The 21,196-nt window shown below is 42.8% G+C and overlaps 1 protein-coding gene across 1 annotated transcript in view; it reads right to left on the reverse strand.

Moving 5' to 3' along the window:
- Positions 1-21,196, reverse strand: part of LRRC49 (leucine rich repeat containing 49) — a 1,414,487-nt gene that overhangs the window by 576,091 nt on the left and 817,200 nt on the right. The window lies entirely within an intron of this gene.

Below are 21,196 nucleotides of genomic sequence, written 5' to 3' on the forward strand. Positions count from 1 at the left end.
TTCTCTTTGGAATCCCTAAAAAAATTCACCTTGGTGTCTTTGTCCAGTTTATTAAGATTGATAAGGTAAGAACTGAGGGTGTAGCCCATCTCCTTTTAATAGTAATTGTATGTTACAGGTGCAGCACCTTCCTATCGGGATTGCCTGGGGGTTTTGGTTCTTGTGGGAGCTGTCCCCGTGAATCAGTTGCGTCGGAAAACAGGGTCTACATACAAAAAACACAAAATGTAATATAATAAAAAACGTACAGCGACTATGTTTATTATACCTAAAGGACCCATTGAGTAACAGAAACGGCAATGCATGCAATTATTACATTAAATATAGTTAAATGAACTAGAAGATTTTGTCCCAGAGCAAAAGTGATCTTGTGTGGTGAAAAATGCAGGTTGTTCCATAGAAAGCACATCCTGCTAGCTGGGCCGTTTTGAATGTTGGCACTGCAAGCAGCCATTGATTGGACTGGAGGAACACAAATGGCAGTGCTAAACTAAAGGGGAGACTACTAGCTCAAAGTTGTGCTTAACTGCTTTAAAAAAAAGGCAGTCAACTGCTGTATGTTTTTTTATCATAGTTGTACTTGGTTTACACCTCAACTGAACAATATCTATGCATTGACACTACATGTTTCAGTCGATGACCACCATCAGGCGTCAATGAAAAAAAATAAAAATGAACAGAACACAAGAAAACTATCAACTCAGAGTAAATCAATTGCAAAGAAAGCACAGATTAACGGACCTCTAGAAAGTGGGAGAATTGCTAAACCATATTTTGCATTACAATGTTCTGTAAATTCATTTTTGGTTTACACACACCTGGCCGAAACATGTTAAGGGAAATGGTGAGTGATATTGTTCACTCGTGTTATATGAAACAAGTAAATAGAACGCATGAAATGATTTTTGAAAACAAGTGAATAAATATGAATTTTCTTTGATAGAAATGTACAGAAGTTGGATGCTTTTTTTGTAAACAAGTGAGCACAATATGGGAGAGTAACCTACCCTTCCATTAAATAGCATCATAAACCTATCAGCCATGGTCTTACAGTTGTGAACAAAACAGATTGGATTGAAAGTGGAGTATATATGTATTTTCAATGTCACAACATATGTATAGAGCACGACATATTTCCATATGGTAGCAGTCCATTTTATTTGCTGTTTTTATCATCGCTATGCATAATCCTATGCGGAACGTACAAGATGACTAATAACTTACTGCACGGAGGCCACAGGGTAATGCCTATGGCGCAACCTTTGAAAGCGATTAATAAGGATAATAATCAAAGGTCAGTACTGTTATAAACACAACAAAAGACGTGTGGTAAGCACATGCTCATACTCCCGCATTTTTACCAATGTAGTACAATACACAATTAACATCACTGATAACCCTGGGACGTGACCACTGAGGTTGCAATTGAACGTAAGATATAAAATTAACCATCTGTGGCCTCTCGATTTTGGAAGTATAAATTAAACACTTCATAGATGGCTACATCTACCAGAGAAAGTTCAACGGCTTTGGATTTCAATTCAGCAAAGGGTCTAATGGCCATTCCCCACTAACCTAGGAAGGAGCAGTCCCACACTAACCCAGGTGTACTTGAAACACAGACAGGTACTAAAGATCGGTAACGCCTACTATCTACCAGCTATCATCTACCAAAGCTTCCTCAGGGGCAATATAGGGGTTCCTATCCAATCACTTCCCTAAAGGAATTACTTAAGTGTTGTCTCGTCCAGACCCTCAGATCTTCACCCTCTCTGGTCTTTCCACGCTCTGGTATTACTCTCCCTAAATCTCTCTACCACTTACCTTTCTCTGACTACTCTGCTCCTTCCTACTCCACCTATTGTCTCTCTTCTCTCTCCCTCATACTCCCTCTGTTGTCCCTCCAATAGTCTTCTTATCCTCTCACTTTGCTGCTTACTTCCACCCTCTGATCTTACTACTCTCCCCTCTCCACAACACTACTACTCTCCTCTCTGCACACTACTACTACTTTCCCCACTGCTGCTGCTCTCTGCCCTCCAAACAACTAATAATCTCCCCTCTTCACATCACTACTACGTGTCCTCATTCACCACATCACAATGACTACCACATACTCTCTTTTAAGCCCCCACTTTCACTCTCCCAGTCAAAGTATCACTCTCTCAGCACTCTCACACACACACCCATTCACCTCTAGTTACACTTCCTTCTCACCACCCAATACATCACCTTGCACACAGCTTGAATAATCCTCCTTTACATCCCTCTGCACAGTCCTTCCTCCGCCTGGTCTCTTGGTTTGTCTCCACCTACTCTGACCTCATTGGAACAACACACAACTTCCTGCCTCATAGGTTTCTTTTTTATCCTGCTCCTTTCCTTCCAACTGGCTAACCTTCCCCACAGGGTCCTCGAGCCAATCTGTCCCTGTTCTCTCCTTTCCAGGAGGTAGTACAGTTATCACAAGACATACAAGCGGGGCTAAGTCCCACCCCATTCTCGCAGGCGGGACCACCGGTATGCAGTCTTTATAAAGAATCTTTTATGAAGACATGCTGTTATACCGAAACTTTTATAACGAAAACACATGTTGAGAATATATGTGTGGGTGGGGTAAAGGGTTAAATCTTTTCGGAAAACGGTGGGGCTGAGTTTACAGGGTTGGGAAACGAGGGTTTAGGGGTGACCTCCCACCAACCCCCCCAAATAACAAAGTTAATAGTTTCGGTATATGTGCCTTCTACATAAAAGGGGTTGTTATAAAGATATGTAATCAGGTCCACCATGATTTTGCAATGGTAGACTGTGGTGGGGTTTCATGCTATTGAAGTTACGGTTCGTGTGCGTGCCTCGCAGACCTGTCAGTACTTCAGTAGTTTGTGGCTCTTTCACAGGTGAGCGTCATTTTTCTTTGCATCGTTATATGTATTAGCAATCTTCTTCTGTCGATGGTTGCTCCATGTTTATGTTGCTCCATGTCATGCAGATTATATTTAGCATATAGCTGGGTTGGGATTGCAGGCACCCGGTCATTTGGTGGAGTTTTGTTTCAGGTGGTCGTTTGATTCACTGTCGCTGGGGATTCTGGGATATGTAGTTTTCTAGAAGAAACAGAAAAACTGTCCAGCATCATCTAAGACGGGCATAGTGTGATTGACAGTGGCACTGTAGGCAAGCAAACAAGGATTGGGGCACTCCCCACTACAATCTCCCCCCTGCTGGGGTAGGACTGGCTCTGGCTTCAACCCTGGTGGGCTTCCCACTCCAGGCTGAATGGTGTCCCCATCCCCCCTTCACAGGATCAGCTTACTGACCCGTCACAATATATATATATATATATATATATATATATATATATATATATATGATCTTTTCCCCCTTTTCCACCCCATTGTATTATTGTATTGTCCTCCTTTAACTGTTTTTCAAGAAAACAGAAGCAAACAATAGACAACGTCCAGATTGATCTGTATGTAAAAAATGAAACTAGTGTTGAAGAAAAAGAATAAGCGAAGAACAAAAAACGAGAAAAAATAAGAAAACAATACACATTAAATCTGGAAACCTGACATAAGAGAAAAGATGTTGATCTTTCGAAAGAGAGCCTGGGTTGAAAACAATTAACATTGTTCACCTTCAACACGAATGTACAGCTTACAAACATATGATTCAAATAAAGAAATGTGTATGCACTGAAGAAATTGTCATTGTATATGAACTAAATATTAAACCTTTGAGCTGTCACAGATGGCAAAGAAAACACTCTGAATCTTTGAGGCAGTTCAAGGGTTTTTACTTTGTCTGTAGGTCTCTCTCTCTCTCGTCTTGCTATGACCCACCTACCTAACCAAAGCATCAATAACCCCAGGTCAGTGCTATCGAAGGTTGACGGCTCAGTCTAAAGCTCTGTCTTCTGGTAATGGTGGTTCCCTAAAACGCTGGCTCTCTAGACTCCCTGACGGACTTTCTAATTCTCTAATAGAAGTTTGGGTAGTGCCTTGAACTAACTCTGTTGGATACAGGATACCTTGGGCACACCCACTCCCCTCTTCTCTTCTAATCTTACTACCACTCCATCCTGCTTACTCCTTCCACCAGTCCTCCATCCCTCAGATGTTTCACTCCCCTTACTCACTTCCGTCCCTATGATATTACCAATACTCCCACTCCACTACTCTCGAGTACTACTCTCCTTCCACTCACTACCCTCATCCTCCTGCTACTACTCCCCTCTTCCCACTACCACTCTCCTCCCCCACGACTACTATTCTCCACCCACTACTACTCTCCTTTCACCAAGTATGATTCACTTCACATGCCTTCCTTACACTAATGTCCTCTACGCACTTGCCACAGAAAAAACACTCACTCAAACATCAGAACCACTTTCTCTCCTAAGCCAATACATCACCTGCTCCAACAATCTTTTTCCACAATCCACTACTCCTTCCTTCCTCCTGCTGGTCTCTTAGTCGTCCTCTACCTCTGCCTCCCCCCCCCCCCAAAAAACAACAACAACACACTTCTTGCTTCCTGTCCTGTGTTTCAGTATCCCTCCGCCTGTGGGTTTTGGTCACCTTTTCCCTAACCAACATGTGCCCTTTTTCACTCCCTGGGACATTTATGTGCAGCAAAAAAATAAATCTTCAAAAGGGATATGCCTCGCACTGCCTCGGTGAAGGCTTGCCTCGTAATGGCCATGGCGGTATAGCAAGTTCCATGACCCAGTTCGTGTTTCAGGATCCTTTGCCGTGGATCGTTTTGGTAAGTTTGGGGCAAGGTCCCCCTGCTCTGCCCCGTCTCTGTCCCTGGCGGTTAGGGGGACCTTTAATTACTGGTGTAGGCTTGCCGGCAGACTCAGCCATGCTCATGATGCGGGTTTCCACACTGCTCTGGTGTGCGGCTGCAGTGGAAGTCTCTGTCTCTCTCTCTCTCTCTTTCTCTGTCTCTCACTTTCTCTCTCACTCTCTCTCTCTCTCTCTCTCTTTCGCTCTCTCTCTCTCTCTCTTTCTCTCTCGCTCTCTTTCTCTCTCTCTCTGTATCTCTCTCGCTCTCTTTCTCTCTCTCTCTGTATCTCTCTCTCTTTCTCTCTCTCTCTCTCGCTCTCTCTTTCGCTCTCTCTTTCTCGCTCTCTCTCTTTCTCTCTCTCTTTCTCTGTCTCTCTCTCTTTCGCTCTCTTTCTCTCTCTCTTTGTCTCTTTCTCGCTCTCTCTCGCTCTCTCTTTCTCTCTCTCTCTCTCTCTTTCTCTCTCTCTCTCTCTGTCTCTCTCTCTTTCGCTCTCTCTTTCTCTCTCTCTCTTTCTCTTTCTCTCTTTCTCTCTCTCTCTCTACTGCTGCACTCTGGTCTCTGCGGGGGTTTATTTTTATCTTGTTGATTCTTATGTGTTACTAATTTGATCCACATTGAAAACTCAATACAAAATATTTTTGGGGGGAAAAATATATTAATCTCATTGCTCAGCTCTCAACTATCATTGTTTATGAAATATATTCCAAGCATAAACGTATGCTTTGTTTTTTCTAAACATTATTAAACTAAAAATATGTAAGCTTAACCACGCTACAAAAAAATGTCGACAAGCGTGTAACTCGCCGAGCTATCTTATTGGCTTATCACATCACAGCTCACTCAGGTGTGAAAAGTGTAACTCTCAGTCCCCTTATTACTGCTTAATAATACAAGAAACCGGAAAGTGAGGCTTAATGGGCCAATGAATCTGTCAGAAATTATGTTTCGTATAATAGAATATTGACATGACCTACATCACCTCCTGCGTTGACAAAGCCCATAAAAATATCCATTGCACGATACAGAGCATGAATTCCAAAAATAAAACTCATCAACCTGAGTGCCTGGAAATATGTTTCTAAATGAATGTAAAGTGTTTTATTTTAAAATTGACTCTTCGAAGTGCTTTGACAAGAGGCATTTAGCACACACCGGCAGCCCTGTAGCCATTCCAAATGTACTTGCAAAGAAACTGAATGTGCTTAAAACCTTCAATTAAAGAGGAACTGCAGGAACAGTACTGACCTTTGCAAATAGTTGTCCTCAAGAGCTCACCAACAAACCTTAAAATAAATTAACCTTTATCAATTTGGATTTCTTAAACTCTTATTTCTTAGTGAAGAGTCATGGGACTAAAACCCAGGGCACATAAAGAAGCCCAGCTGTAAGCAAAGTGAATACTGTGCCATGCTTGGGTCATGAAAAGTAAAAACATCTGAAATTATTGAAGGACTGCAGGACAGATTACTATAAAACTGGCAGCCCTAGACTTACTTCAAACTGTCACTGATACCTCAAACAACACTCCAATTCCCAGAGACGGTTTTTATTAAAGTTGTTCAGCAAGGTGCAAGGGCCGTCCCCCTCTCTCTCTCTCGTCTAAAAGCACCACTCCCACCCTAACCAAGGTGTCCCTACTCCCAAGGTTAGTATAGGCTCCTGGTTTCTCCCTACTGTCTAGGTTCGGACTTCGCTAGAAGGTATGACCTAAAGGCCAATGCTTTGTCTCTCTATACTCCCACAGGGAGTTCCTAGGCTAACCCTACACTAGCAAAGAAGTAGCTACTAGAGGATCTGGTCATGTGCCTTGAGATGCTCTGTCAGACTTAGTCTCCTTCCTTTTGTGCCCTTGTGTTAGTTTCCCTGCTCTGTAGCCTATTCTCCTCCACTCTCTACTCTCCTACTCTCCTACTCCCACCTTCACCCCCCTTCGCTCCTCCTACTCCCTGTGTCTTCCTCCTCTGTCTCTGATCTCTGTCACTCCTCCTACCACTTGGCCCCACCTTCCAATGATACTCCTCCCTCCTCCACACTACTAGCACAACTCCAGCCAACCTTCTTCTCGGTCTCCCTCCTTTCACTGTCACGTCAATTTCACATTCACTCCCTACACTCTTGCTGATAATCACACTCACTAGTCTTACAGGCACACTCATTGTAGTCACTAACCAATATGTCACCTGCTCAAGAATTTGCCTCCATGCTCTTGTGGACAGTCCTTCCTCCTGCTGGACTCTTGGTCCGCCACTCCCTCCTCCAACCTCATCCAAACAACCCACACATTACTGCTTCCTGGGTTTCTTGTATGCCCCCATACCCAACCTATGGTTGGTTGTCTAGCACTGGCCAATCTGACCATGTCTTCCTCACCGGGGGAGGTGTCAAATACAGAGAAACTTTCAAATAGCTGGTTAAACCCAGCCCATTTTCTACACACAAGGCCATCGTCAAGTAGCAAAGGTGGGCCGCATTGCAGTGTCCAAATTCATGTTAGGGTGACCAGGTGTGGCCAAGGTAAGTACAGTTCTCTTTGATGGTTGCGGTACCTGGTGGTCTAGTCTTTCTGCACCGATTTTGTTTCTTCTCGTGCAGGTGCTGGGAAGCAGTGTGCAGCACATCAGGCTGCCGCGTAGGCTCTCTGCCACGTCCTCTGATGGCTCTCCAGCTCTTTGCTGGTATGGCGCTTCAAACCAGACAGCGTGGGGCACGGATGGGTTGTGCTGCATCTGCTGGTTTTTTCCTCCGGCTGCCAAGGTGGCTTCGGCATGAAACAGAGAAAAACTGGCGAACATTTGACACATGGGGTATGGGATGATGCAAATGGGTACTGCCCATATAAAGATTGGAACTTGGGAAGGGGTCAGGAAATGAGGCCCACTCAACTGCCCCTGTGCCCCTCTGGCGTAGGACTGGCTCTGGCTTCCACCATGGTAGGTCTCCCACCCCAGGCTGGGAGGGATTCCTATCCCCTCGTGACAGGGTGAGTTTACAGACCTTGACACAATATAGTGACAGTAGACACACTTAGTACTTGACAAATTCAAAGAATGTATCTGTTGGCAGAGTAAACATAATTAAAGAATGGAGGAGTTAAAATACCCCTTAATCAAAATGAAGCATGTTCCCACACCTTCAATAAAGGACAATGCAGCTAGCACACAACCACCCCTTTTCGCATAAGGGAGACCCCATAGAGAACGAAATCACAGGAAACAGTTTTGTGAGCTCTATACATTTTTAAATTGGGAAACCATTTTTAATTTGATGGCACTCTGCCAAAGGCCTTGTGATTGTAATATAAATGGAAGTACAGCGCGGTATGAAGGAACGCACTTATCAGCTGCGAGAGCAGCACTATAAAAAGGAGTGGGGCTCTGTTATTTTTTGCTTAATAAAACCAATCCATAAATCCTGGGGCACAGGTAAGTGAAATCAAATTTAGCGGTTGAATGAAGCACGGTAAATAGGCCCCAAAAGCTTGCTTCTGCTTTAAAAGTGTGCAGCATTTTGTTTGCGGCAAAGGCCGCTACAGCTGGTTTATTAGCACAGAGCATGCGATGCCAGGTCAGCTTAAGAGGAGCACACAGTGGTTGTTATTTTTCAAGGTCAACTGATTAGAGCTTATAGGGTCTGTCAGTGAAAGAGGAATATATGGCAATTTTATTCAAAATAATTTATGAAATGTGATTTTCTAGTGAATCCGTCAAGAACCCGAGAAGTTTCAAATCACCTGCAGACCATTTTCCCTGGGAGAGGATTAGATTGTTCCCACTGTCCAACAATTATGCAGCAGTATGTCTGTGGTTCTGATGGTGTCACGGTGGGAAGCCACTCTCATGCGAGCCAGGAAGAGACGACCAGGGCAGAATAATAAAGTTCTGCTGGTCGTCTCAAATGTTTCAATCACATCATTTTGTGTTGTGTGAATTGGGGGTGGATTGTGACGTTACAACTCTGTAATTGAGTGCAGTGTGGAAAGGTTCATGGAACCAATGATCAATCGCAATGTATGTATTCCATGTGGGTCCAAAATGCGAGGTCCAATCATTTTTGTGTGGGGAGATTCTTTCTATGTCGCACGATCGCAAATTGTAATTATTTTGCTTTCTATAAAGGTTTTCATTTTGAGGGCAGTTCTTTGACAGTGCCTTTTCATGCAGTCCTGTTCCGCAATCTGTTTGAATATGCTGTCCCAGCTGTGTCTGGTGCCCTGAATAAAATTGTGTTCATTCTTGCACCAACGTACACTCCTTTTTTACTACCTTTGTAATTCTTTGGTGGGTTCAACGAGGTTACCCCCGATATATGACCTTGGTTCTTTCTGGTCAGTGCTGGGTTTAGTTGTGCATAGCATTACATACAGGGACACCAGTATTCGATTTGGAGTAAACTCAACAGTGAATTTAGTTACATTTTAGGAAACTAAAAAGTAGACTACAGACACGTGTAGTCTAAGACCAATTGCGAGTTCGCTGATCTTTCGACATCCCTCCCATTTAGCATCTTGAATCTGGATCAAGGTGTGCAATGGTCACCACTTATTTACCAGACAGACACAGGGACAAACTGCACAATACTCTCAGTGAAGCCCCCATTACTGAACAGTGAAATTACCCACTAATGAAAGATTTAAAACACACTCAGAGAAAACACACTTTAGTCAGTGCATTTAAGGATTCAGGAGACTAGTATCTCAACTTGGCATCGCAATGGTAATCTGAAGAGAAAATTGCTTGTGCATACCATTAAGAAATATCCTCAAGGATGGATCCATTTTTTAAACAAATCAACAAAAAGGTTAGGGGTACTAGTTATCTCCCTGTGCCAAACAGGCCTTCAATGTCAAAAATATGAGCGAGTAAGTCGCAACTTCTGAGTACTGGGACTCACACCTTTGCCTCCTGATTGGCCTCCTTTATACAAATGTGTACTCTTAAATGGTGCCAGACATTCAAATAATGAATTCAAAAGCCAGTGTCAGCTTAGAAAGTTTTATATTTAAGTCTTCATATTACATTAATTGCCCATATGTGCTAACACATGTTTCGGCCACCTGGCACTTTTTCAAAGCTGGGCTAAATATTGTACACTTTCACAACAAGAGCTAATACATTGTATTCCACATCATTATATTGACAACATATATTTGGTGTTTTACATGTGTTTGTGTGACCAGAAAGGAAGGGATTGATTTTAGGTAGGATTGGTAAGGGAAGAAAGACAGTAGCATCCACCATTAGTTGGACTGAGTCTCTACATATCAAACCAATTAATTTGATCAAAACTCCAAAATACTGTATTTCAATATTACACATAGCAGTATTGTACCCATGCCACTGCTTTATCATTCTCACATATTAGCACGGGTTATAACATAATTTGTCAAGGCATAAATTCGTTTTCACAAATTGATTAGCAGAGTTTGCTAATTCACATTTTTTTTATTAGCAAACCGACAAATTTGATTAGCAATTTTGTACTAATATTGATAATGTCACCAGCCATTATTTGTACCCAACACATGAAATGAGCGACAATACAACAGTTTTGCGTACCGCTTAAATAAGACATTAAAGGAGTCAGGCCTTGAAAATCCTTTACAATTCAGCTAGACCTGCAAGTGACTTTGTTTCCCTATCCAACCCAAGAGAAATGCACTCATCCCATAGCAATGGAGGACAACAAATTTAAAATGCAATTTGTGTACAATTGTGCATGTCACTACAGACCTGCTCTGTTTGGCACACTGCTGCCACCCAGAGGCCAGCCATGCACAGTCAAACTTCTGTTTGACATTAACTGCAAACAAAGGTAATGTTACATAAAAGTTTCAAACATTTCTTACAAATGCTACTGGCCCGTGATAAAATGTGCTCGAATATGCGAGTGGGCGAAAAGACTTTGCGAGCCACAGCTGAAATGTAAAAGGTTAGCTGTATGAATGGACACAAATGAATAGATATGATAAAAAAGCTCTGAAAAAAGTTTGGCCCGCTGTCTCCTGCAGGTGGTAATATATAATGCAATCATAATCATAAAGCAAAACGAGCTCTGGAGGCTAACTACAGTGTTTAATATTGCAATAGATCTGTAGATGTACAGATTGGATGGAACTATTGATCAATACTTTGCGTAAGCTTCTAGTTAATTTTTGTGTATTCATTATTAAAGATGAAAGAAAGAGACTAAGCAGTGTTGATTGCATAGCAGGCAGAGAATTGGGCAAGCTAGATGGAATATTGTAGTTTGTGGTCATCTCAATTTCAGGGTACCTGGTATAAAGCGACTGGGTGATAATTTAGATACACTAACCTAAACTTTGGAGCTGATGCAGTGGTTTACAGTATCAATACTCTAATCATGCATTATGTAACAGCCTACATTTTAGGAATGCAATTGCACGACTGCCTTTTAAAAACAATATGAAGTTGAATCATACTGGTCTTAACCAGACAGCATATTGAAAGCTTAATAAAAGTAGCATCCCGATTATTTCTGATTTACAATTATTTGACAAATGCATTCTTGCCTAGGACTCCCACACATGCCTTTGGCACTGAAGAGTGGAGGAGATGATTACTGCTGCACTTGCTCTCCATTAGAACTTGAAGTGAACAGAGAAAAGAGTGGGAATAGTACAGAGGGCAAGAGAGGAATGAAGGGAGAACTCTACTTTCATTGAAAATGGCAACTTAAATAGCTATCTTTGCTACACAAGTGTCTATTTGATTAGCAAACTGACAGAATTACATAGCAAACTGCCATGCGACACTGCTTATTTTATGCCTTGAACATGCCCTATCCAATATAGCTTCTTTCACTGAGCTACTAATCATTTGTTGCCCATTATTCATACACCCCCTATGAGTTCACCCTCAGTAATATTACACTAACTTTTACAAATAATCCTCATCACCAAAGTGAAAGTACACTTTTTTCCATATAGGCTTAGCTACTCACCACTACCATGGTTGGGCCTTCATACACCACGTTAGTTATTTTTTAAGAGATGATTCTCCCAACATTTATCAGGGATAGATCCCTAGGTCCTGCAAGAAATGCCATTTTATTATGTGCATCTCTATAATTACTTTAAGGCTAATCTCCGTCTGTGTATTAACTTGCATACTATAATTGTCCTGTTTTAGACCCACTCTTCTAGTTCTAAGTGTGGCGCATAAAAGGGGGATGAAAATCATGGCGAGATTGGCCACATTTTTTAATGTTTGCCTTTTCCTTATTATCTATGTGGGTAATCAACCCCTCCCAGCCCCCAAACAAGTAAGCCTATATATGCACCCTCATTTACCCTGCTATAATTCATTACCTGAATTCCAACTTTTAAGTATCTTTGTGTCCCCGTGCATTTTTCTTGCTGCGGCGCCATTTTAGATAGCTTAAATGCCTGTCTGCTACCGATGAGGTGACGCGCTATTGTGTGCAACGATCTGACGAACCAGCGTTAACGCGGCAATACTTTAGGAAACCTGCCCAGGTTCCCAACCTGTGTAATGCCAAAGCATTACAGATACCGGCAAACTTCTCAGTTTCCCTATCCTATGGTCTACCCTGCAGATACTTTCCCATAAATCTATTGATGTCCCTAAACACTGTTCCATTATTTAGTTATATTTAATTCCTTTGCTTCCTTTTATTCATAGTCTTGACTGCACCTAGTGTTATGTCTATTACCCACGCTCCATCAAAATAAATCAATTAACCCCATCTGTGAGCATAATAAGTGACTTCTTCAACGCAAAATCGCTATCTGTTTAATTTGATTGATGCACTACCTTAGCTGCAAGATATGTTTGCATAAGTGTATTATTATACCTCCACTTCTTATTAATTGTCTTATCTGCACCTACTGATATGTCTAATTGTGCATGCTCCATCTAAGTTAATTAACCCCCGTCTAAGAAGGCAAACATTTTTTGCCTTGATCATCACACAGTTGCTTGCGGTTTAGTTTACTCTGCTTGTCGATCCGAAAATGTTCTCTCTCATTTCGGAAACCTTCATTCCTTTCGAATCCACTCTCCACTATCACTGTTTAAATAGAACACTAAATTTTACAGTTTTAGTCCTACACCCCATACTCGTATTAGAAGCGTATTAACATATGGCATATTTAGCCTATTTTTACATGGATTCCCTCCACTACTCATCACTCCCACTATTGGAAATGTATGGTTATTCAGTCCAACTTTACCCAGGAGGCTACTAATCCTGTGGAAATCTCCTTTATAGAAAAAAGCCCATTTCATGATCCTTATTTAAGCCGAATTCAATTGTTCACATGGTGCAGATTGTCCTGGCCTCTATCTGTCTCAGAAGATGATCCATGTTTCCTTCTCTTTTGCTCAAAATAACCTTCTTCAAGCCAATAAATCTCAAGTCCTGCTTGTTCTGTAGCTGATGCTCAGATTCCCATGGTTGTGCCGGGGGGAATTTTTGTTCCTGACTCCCAATAATAGCAAAATGCTCTCTCACTCTCGTCCTTAGTTCTCAAATTGTGCTTCCTGTGTCCTCTTGCATACACATATTATAGCATAAATAACAAATCTGGATCTATTGTTTACGTTGTTTTGAATTCGAAATTTGGTACCCCTGGAGTCACTAAATTCTTGAGTGCTTGTATGTGCATAATGCACATGGTGCATGTGCCACATTGTTGAAAACTGATTGTCGCCAGCTGCAGCTATGTCAATACTGGTTTTTGCTTAACAGTCGGTAAATATGAAGGGCTCCATTTTCTTTTCAGAGTTAGCGCCCTATTAAAATTAAAGTTGGCCTCTCTTTGATGTATTTAGTAAGATCCTTATCATGATGTAGCAAATGCCAATGTCTCTCGAGTATATTCTTAATCTTGTCCCAGTTGATATATTCTGTATTACCTTCTGATGATGGCAGATACTAGCATACAGGGTGGAGTTTACTTCTGTTACTTTTCTGAAAGTTTGCGTCTTGATACAAATGTCTTATACGTAGATAATTTCACTTGAATTACACGTTCCTGGGAATAAAATACCAAAATCATTATCGTTCAATCTTCCTATAAATGCTTGTAGATCATCTTGGGTTGCTTTCCATATCAGAAAGACATCATCAATATATCTTGGCCACATCGTCACCTTTACTTCAAATGCCTGATCAATGTAAACATGGTTATCCTCAAAAAGCCACATGAACAAATTCACAAGAGCTGGGGCATACTTTGTGCCAATGGCAATCCCTTTGACTTGTTGATAATATATGTTGTTGAAAATGAATTTGTTATGCTCTAGTGTAGCTTGTAGCATTCCCTTTAACATTTATACATGTTGATAATAAGAGGCAGAGCTATCCTTAAAGGTATATTCTATTGTTTTGATTGCCAGATGATGCTGTATCGATGTATAGAGTGCCCGAACATCTAGTGTTACTAGGAGGTAATCCGTTTGCCATGTTATATTCTTGATAATATTCAAAACGCTGGTAGCATCCATCAGATAGGTTGGTAGTTTAGTAACAAATGGGCTAATAATCTTGTCCAAGTATTCTGAAATGTGTTCTGTGTCGTCCATCCTATCCCAGTAAGAATGAGCCTTGCCTCCGGTATCCGTTCATACTGTTTATGAATTTTAGGGAGAAAGTACATGCAAGCGAGTACTGGTCGCTTCACAGTTAGGTAAATCTTCTATGAGTCAGTTATTGAACCTTGCCTATACCACTTTAGAATCTGATCATCCAGATCCTCTGTCAATTGCTTCCTAGGGTCCAATTCTAAAAACGTGTAACAATTTGAAGTTTCTAAGGGGGTCACTGCCATCTCTATGTAGTCCTGTCTGTTCATAACCATGATGTTCCCTCCCCTTTATACATTTCTTTAATTACAATAGTCCTATCCTGTGTCAAGTTTTTCAAAGCATGAAATTCATGTCTTGATAGATTATCATCATATTTGTGCTTCCTCAGATTTTGTGTTTAAATTATCTTATTAATACCCGTCACAACCGCCCCCTTTAAAAATATCAATCACATTGTCCACTGGCAGTTGCGGGACGAACTTTGATTTAGGTTTACACATATGCAAATTCTGAGGTCTAATCTGTAATTCTTGGAACACATGTCTAATATCATAAACTTCAGTTTCTTCAAAAGATCTCATATGTGTTTTCTATGCCTTCAATTGAGAATCACTGCATTCAGGTTTTTGACTTAATTCTCGTATTTTCAAAGATGTGGTAGCAAAGAATTTCTTTAATTTAAGTTTTCTAGTAAATTTAAATAGATCTATTTGCAATTCCGTCGGGTCATAATAACTAGTTGGTGCAAACGAGAACCCCCAATTTAACACAGATGTTTCCACTGATGTCTAATTCCTTTCAGCTAAGTTGATCACAAGGTTATTTATTTGTTCCTCTTGTTCACGTCCTTTGTGCTGGCCCTGGTCCCTCTTTTGTTCCGTTAGGCTTCCTGGCCCCCCTCCTCTCTCTCCTCCTTAAACAATACATACAAGATTGAAAGTCTTAGCAACTGAGTTACCAAACATTTTACACATCATAACAATTTCAAACAGCAATCAATTTTTGCATTTAATTGAAAAATACTTAACTACTACATTTTATTGGAATTAAACACCTAGCCAAGTTCAAATTGATATGGCTTTATCACATAAGCTATATTGCAGCAATTCAGTAGTCCGGTACATGTTTGTCAGACTGCAAAAAACACTAATTTATTTGGCAACTGGATCTAAGAAGGGACAATGCGCTCAAAGCTTGACACAATGGGTGACTCAGTAAACACCAGAGGAAGAGCCAGACAATAAATACCCTCTAATCCTCTTCAAAGCACAACATACAGGTGAGTCTTGTGCATTAGCCAAAACCCATGATAAAAGTTTTTACAGCTATGGAAAGTTAAGATGGAAGGTTAGATAGAGGTTACTTAAAAAGAGTATAGTGTATTATTTATTTATTAGGAAGAACAATGCTATTCTGATCGTAAAAGAATGTATAATAGATATCAGATTTGACAGAAAGCAGTTTGGGTGACATTCTGACCAGGTTGTGGTTGGGTGTAAATGGAACAGTCATCAGGGACTATACTTTATACTGTTGCGGCTTGCTTTTAATAATCCAATCCGTGAAAAAAGAACCCACTTTTGGCACTAAAAAGGTTCGATTAAATAATATCTCACTTGCTGTTAAAAAATGTCTTGTTAAATAAAAAGAAAACGGAACAAATTATTAGGCAAGGTGGATAATGGCATCTGTAGTATCTGGCGGCTGATAAAATGAGGTCCGGCCGCCTGGCCCAGCAAGGCGTCGAGAAATACTGGTGGGCCTCTGCATCACTGTTGCTTTAAGGGTGCAAATTGTTTCTTTGCTGACACCTACTGACAGTGCCAATATATTAGGCTTTTCCACTTCAAAGGTCAGACCACTTATGGTAAAACTACAATATTGAATCGGTTTCCTGCACTAGCCACACTGTTTACTACTGAAAAAAGAGGAATACACATTAGAAAACAGTCACACAATTCCAAAGTTACTGGGGTTGGGGGTGGGGGAGGACAAGATGGAATCATGACAACTATTTTAAATCCTCTTTATTAAGTAGCCATCTTGAATTGCAAACAACTGAACCATGCAGCACAGCACGGACAGATATTTGCCAGTACAGTATTAAAAAATGTAGGGTGAAAAGGCTTTTCTCAGCTTTTGGTTGTGCTGAAAGGAGGCTCCCCCTCTCAAATATTTGCTGGTGTTTCCTCGAGTGGTGAAGCATAGGGGGCACATATCTGCTTGCCTGGTGGACAGGGAGACATAAGGTTAGTTCATTGCTGGTATGAAGCAATGTTGGGGTGCTTTTCTCCCCAGGCCACTGTGGCAGCAATGTCCTAGATACTGGTGATGCATGAAGGACGGCTGATGGATACAGTGATGGCTTGGCACACAAAGAGGATGCAGAGGTTTTTCTGAGTGCCAGTGATTATCAAACAGCTACTTCTGATTCCAGGGCAAGTCATAGGAGTACTCAATGCTAGTGGGCTCATGTGTGGAAAGGTGGCCAACGATTTGCATGGGGAAATGGAGGTGATTGGTGGCAGACATATGAAGGAGCACTCCAGTGGCTCCCAAAGCTTGACAGAGTGCAATCAGAGCTTCCATGGAGGTGGCCTGATCTTCGAGGAGCCATGGTGTACAGAACTTTAGAACCCACAGTGATCCCTTGTGTTAGCACCCACTGGGTTCCCTAGACAGTAGGCCAAGGTAGTGGCAAGGGGCAGATTGCCCATGAACTCGATTGCCTGTAGAGCAATGGGCATTCAAAGATGCTTGAATAACAGGTAGTATGAAATAAACCCTCACCATGCAAGTTAATAAAACTCAAGATTGTCTATTATCCCTCATGCAAAAATGATCTGTATGAGGAAAACATCATAAACCACATGACCTTAACAATTGTAAGTTCCAAGTGCAACACTTTGCCAGTGTACTTGTGGCATCTGCTCTTAAGAGGTTATTGAGCATCATCAGTATCTAGCATCACACAATTTGTGGTGCTCCCAGGCCCCTGCAATTGGAGGTGAGCAGGACCTGGAGTAGTTCCCATGTGTGGCATGCCCAAACTGATATCTAAGAAAGCATCTCACTCTCATGAGGCTTGTGGTTTCCTAGAAATGCATGGCTGTGAGCCAATGGTTCCCGAGACGTTTAATAATGATTCAGTGAGAACCTTTTAGACGACTGCAGGGTTCTCAGCAGTGCAGGGAACTACCTACAAATTAGGCTAGAAGTGGAGTGGGGAGCCTGGGCAATACTGTCTTCAGGAGCTGCATCGTGGAGAAGGTGGTTGTTCCCAGCACCCAGGGTCACCGCACTCCCAACCTCTTGTTTCTTGCATTTGACATCATCACACCCATCATGTCATAAGAGGGAAACGGTAATCTAGTTTTTTTGAAGGGATTGCTTTCTAAAAGGTTTGTGATTAGTAGACGAACACGAAAAGAAAAGGATGTCCCCAAGCCATTCCATTTAATCCTCAACACAAACAATTGCTATGATATGATATAATATTTTATTTGTATTGCGCCCATACACAAGTGTTTCAGAGTGCGACGAGGCAAGGGAGAGGATCAAGGGAGGACAAAACGATCTTACTAGGCCCAGTGACATTGAGAAGGCACAAGTGCAGGGGAGAGGGAAGGGAGAAAGTGCAAGGGGCAGGGGAGAGTGGAACGTGCTGAACACGTGATAAAAACTACGACATGTAGTGTGGCCACAGGTGGTGAGTGCAAGAATAAGGCACAGATATCGGGTGTCTAATAAGTGCAGGAAGGGTACTCTAGGGTTGCAGATACAGACCCAAGTGCAAGGGTTGCCAGGAGGCAGTGCAGGTGTGTGGCTCGGTGGGCTTGGATATAGGCCCGAAATCAGAGGCTAACCAGGTGCCCGGTGGCGAAGCAGGGGAGAGGAAGAGCAAAGGCAGAAGCAAAGAGAAAGGTCTTGAGGTGCTTCCGGAACTGAAGACGGTTCTCTTCCAAGTGTCAGAGAGGCAAGGAGGCTGCTCCAAAGGGAGGCCCCAGCTGAAAAAAAGATCTACCCACAACTCGTTGCTTGGAGAAGTGACTGACCCTGTGGGAGGTGGAGGTGGAGGAGCAAAAAGCTCGAGTAGGAAGGTATTTCAGAAGGGAGAGTTGAAGGTATTGCCGACCCAGGCCCCAGAAGGGCTTGTTGACAATGCAAAGGATCTTGAACTTCAATCCTTGCAGCCACTGGGAGCCAATGAAGGGATTTCAGGGATGGAGGGATACGATCCCTGGGCTAGAGGCCAAGGACAAGTCTCCCGTCCTGTTCTGGATGAGCTGCAAAGGGCGGAGAGTAGTTGCAGGCAGATTTAGAAAGAGGCTGTTGCAGTAGTCCAGCCTAGTGAGAACCAGAGATCTAGAGACAGTGAGATTCTGGGGGAAGGAGAGGGAAGGAAGAATACCTCTGAGGAGATGCAGTTGGTAGTTTGACTTTTTAGAGACGCCAGAGATGTGTGGAGAAAAGGAAAGCGTGGAGTCAAAGATGACCCTGAGGTTCTTTGCCTCACAGGTGGGACCAGGGAGGGCACCAAGGGAGGCCGACCAGAGAGTGCCAGGAAAGGAAAGTGCAGGTGTGCCAATGAGGGGGATCTCTGTCTTACTGGCATTAAGGCAGAGGTCGTTAGCAGCACACCACTCCTGGATTGCAGAGAGTCATGTGACAGAGGGCGATGAGATGGCACAGGATAGCCTGAAAACGAGTTGGGTGTCATCTGAATAGCACTGAACATTGGAGCAGAGAGCAGCAATGCAGTGGGCGAGTGGTGCCAGGTATTGGTTGAAAAGCATGGGAGAGAGATAAGATCCCTGAGGAACTCACTGGTAGAGAGTGAGATAGAGGAGAGGAAGGACCCAAGTTGGATCTGGGAGGGTCGGTTGGAGAGGAAGGAGGTCAGCCAGGCCAGGGCCTGATCAGTGATACCTAGGTTATCACAGAGGCAATTGAGCAGGTTGCTATGGTTGACCATGTTAAAGGCAGAAGAGTGTTCGAGTAGGATGCGGACAGATGGGATATTAGAATCCAGGTTGGAGAGCAGGTCTTCACGGATGTTCAGGAGAGCATTTTCCGTGCTTCTGGCTGCTCTAAAGCCTGACTGATTCTCATGGAGACAACCAACAGAATTGGTGTGAAGATTGAGCTGGGAGATGGCCAGCTTTCCCAGGAGTTTGCCCAGGAAAGGAGTGATATAGATTGGGTGATAGTTAGCCGGCAGGAGGGGTTGGCTGTGGGTTTCTTGAGAAGAGGGTGCACAAGAGTACTTGAGAGGAGAGGGGAAGGCTCCGGAGGTGAAGGAGTGGTTGCAGAAGTCAGCAGAGCAGGAGCGAGGGTGACAATGTGGTCCTTGATGGTTTTGGATGAACAGGAAAGAACCTGTTTTGATGAGACTTTCATAGATTGGACTTGTCTGGAAATCTTGTCCAGGGATAACAGAGGAAAAGATGAGAAAGAGGGAGGAGAGGCGGCTGCAGGGGGGCCAGAAGTAGCGGAGAGAGAAGAGGGAAGAGGAGGAGAGGACAGAGAGTGGACAGGATGTCCTGGGTTTTAGAGATGAAATGAGAGGCCAAGGCCATGCAAAAGGCCTGGGAGGGGGCAGGAGAGGTAGAGATTGCAGCAGGATTGGCCAGCACCTTGCAGATTTTAAAGAGTTTGGCTGAGTTGTTGGATGCCGCCAAGACACAGGCTTGGATGTGGGATTTCTTCTTAGTGCGGACAAAGAGCCGGTATTGCCTTTGGAGAAGGCAGCAGGCCAGTTTGTCAGAGGATGCAAAAGAAGCCGGCCATTTCCTCTCAGCCACCATACACTTGCGTTTAAGGGTAGCTAGGTCAGAGTCGTACCAAGAGTTGCACTTGGTTTTGGGCTTCAAGCGGATCCTCATGACAGGGGCAAGAACTGTTATGTAGATGCTTTATATCCAATGAGCGGATGAGATTTATTCCCTGTATGACTCATCTGTGGCAAGTGATGAGGTCTTGTGATTCCAGAACTGTAGAATGTCCAAAGAATGTTATGGCTTAGGAAGTAACAGTTGGTTGGTAGCTGCAGTGCTGGCTGGGGGTCTTTTCTATGTATTTTCAAGACTGGAAATAAACTACTGTTTATCTCACCTGGTGTGGTCATTGTCCCAACAAGAACATCAAGAGTATCAGAGATAGCAGAGTGGAGCTTGGAAAGGGCAATGTCAGGGTGGGAGTCAGCCTGAGGTGGAGGGGGGGGTGAGAGAAACTGGTGGCGAAAGTCTCAACTGACACACGCTTCATGGGCCGGATGACCAAGAAGGTAGGTGGCAGTGCTGGAGTAGGCTTGGACTGCGGGGTAGGGAGGGAGCGATGGGAGGAAAGGAGAAAGTGATCGTTCCAAGAAAGAGGAATGGTGAGGGGGTTGGAGAGGGGAAGGTCAGCAGAGATGAGAACATCCAGAGTGTGCCCTGCAGAATGAGTAGAGCCAGAGAGAAGAATAGAGAGTGCGGTCAACATATGAAATTGGAATCTGAGCCTGCATACGGAGCTAGCTACTTTAAAATTCTGACCCTATGCTGATGTTTTACTCCACTCCACTGATCCTACGAAGTTATAAATAGGAGAATGAATTAGGACGTAGTAGTAACAAAGAGAAATCGGAGTTAATGATGTAGTGCAGTGGTTTCCAATCCCTCAAAGCTCTGGGTGCAATGTGAGGGGTCAGAATTACACCTAGAAGATAGTATTTATTGAATGACAAGTCTTTGGGAGCTTTACCAGAACCACGAGTTACATTAAGAAATGGTTAAGTGTACTTTTGAGGTTCGTGGAGTGGATCAACATTATTAAAGATATTTAGGCTTCCAAGT

Source organism: Ambystoma mexicanum, chromosome 11 (genome assembly GCF_040938575.1).
Source record: "Ambystoma mexicanum isolate Mex_15411 chromosome 11, UKY_AmexF1_1, whole genome shotgun sequence".
Lineage (NCBI taxonomy): Eukaryota > Metazoa > Chordata > Amphibia > Caudata > Ambystomatidae > Ambystoma > Ambystoma mexicanum.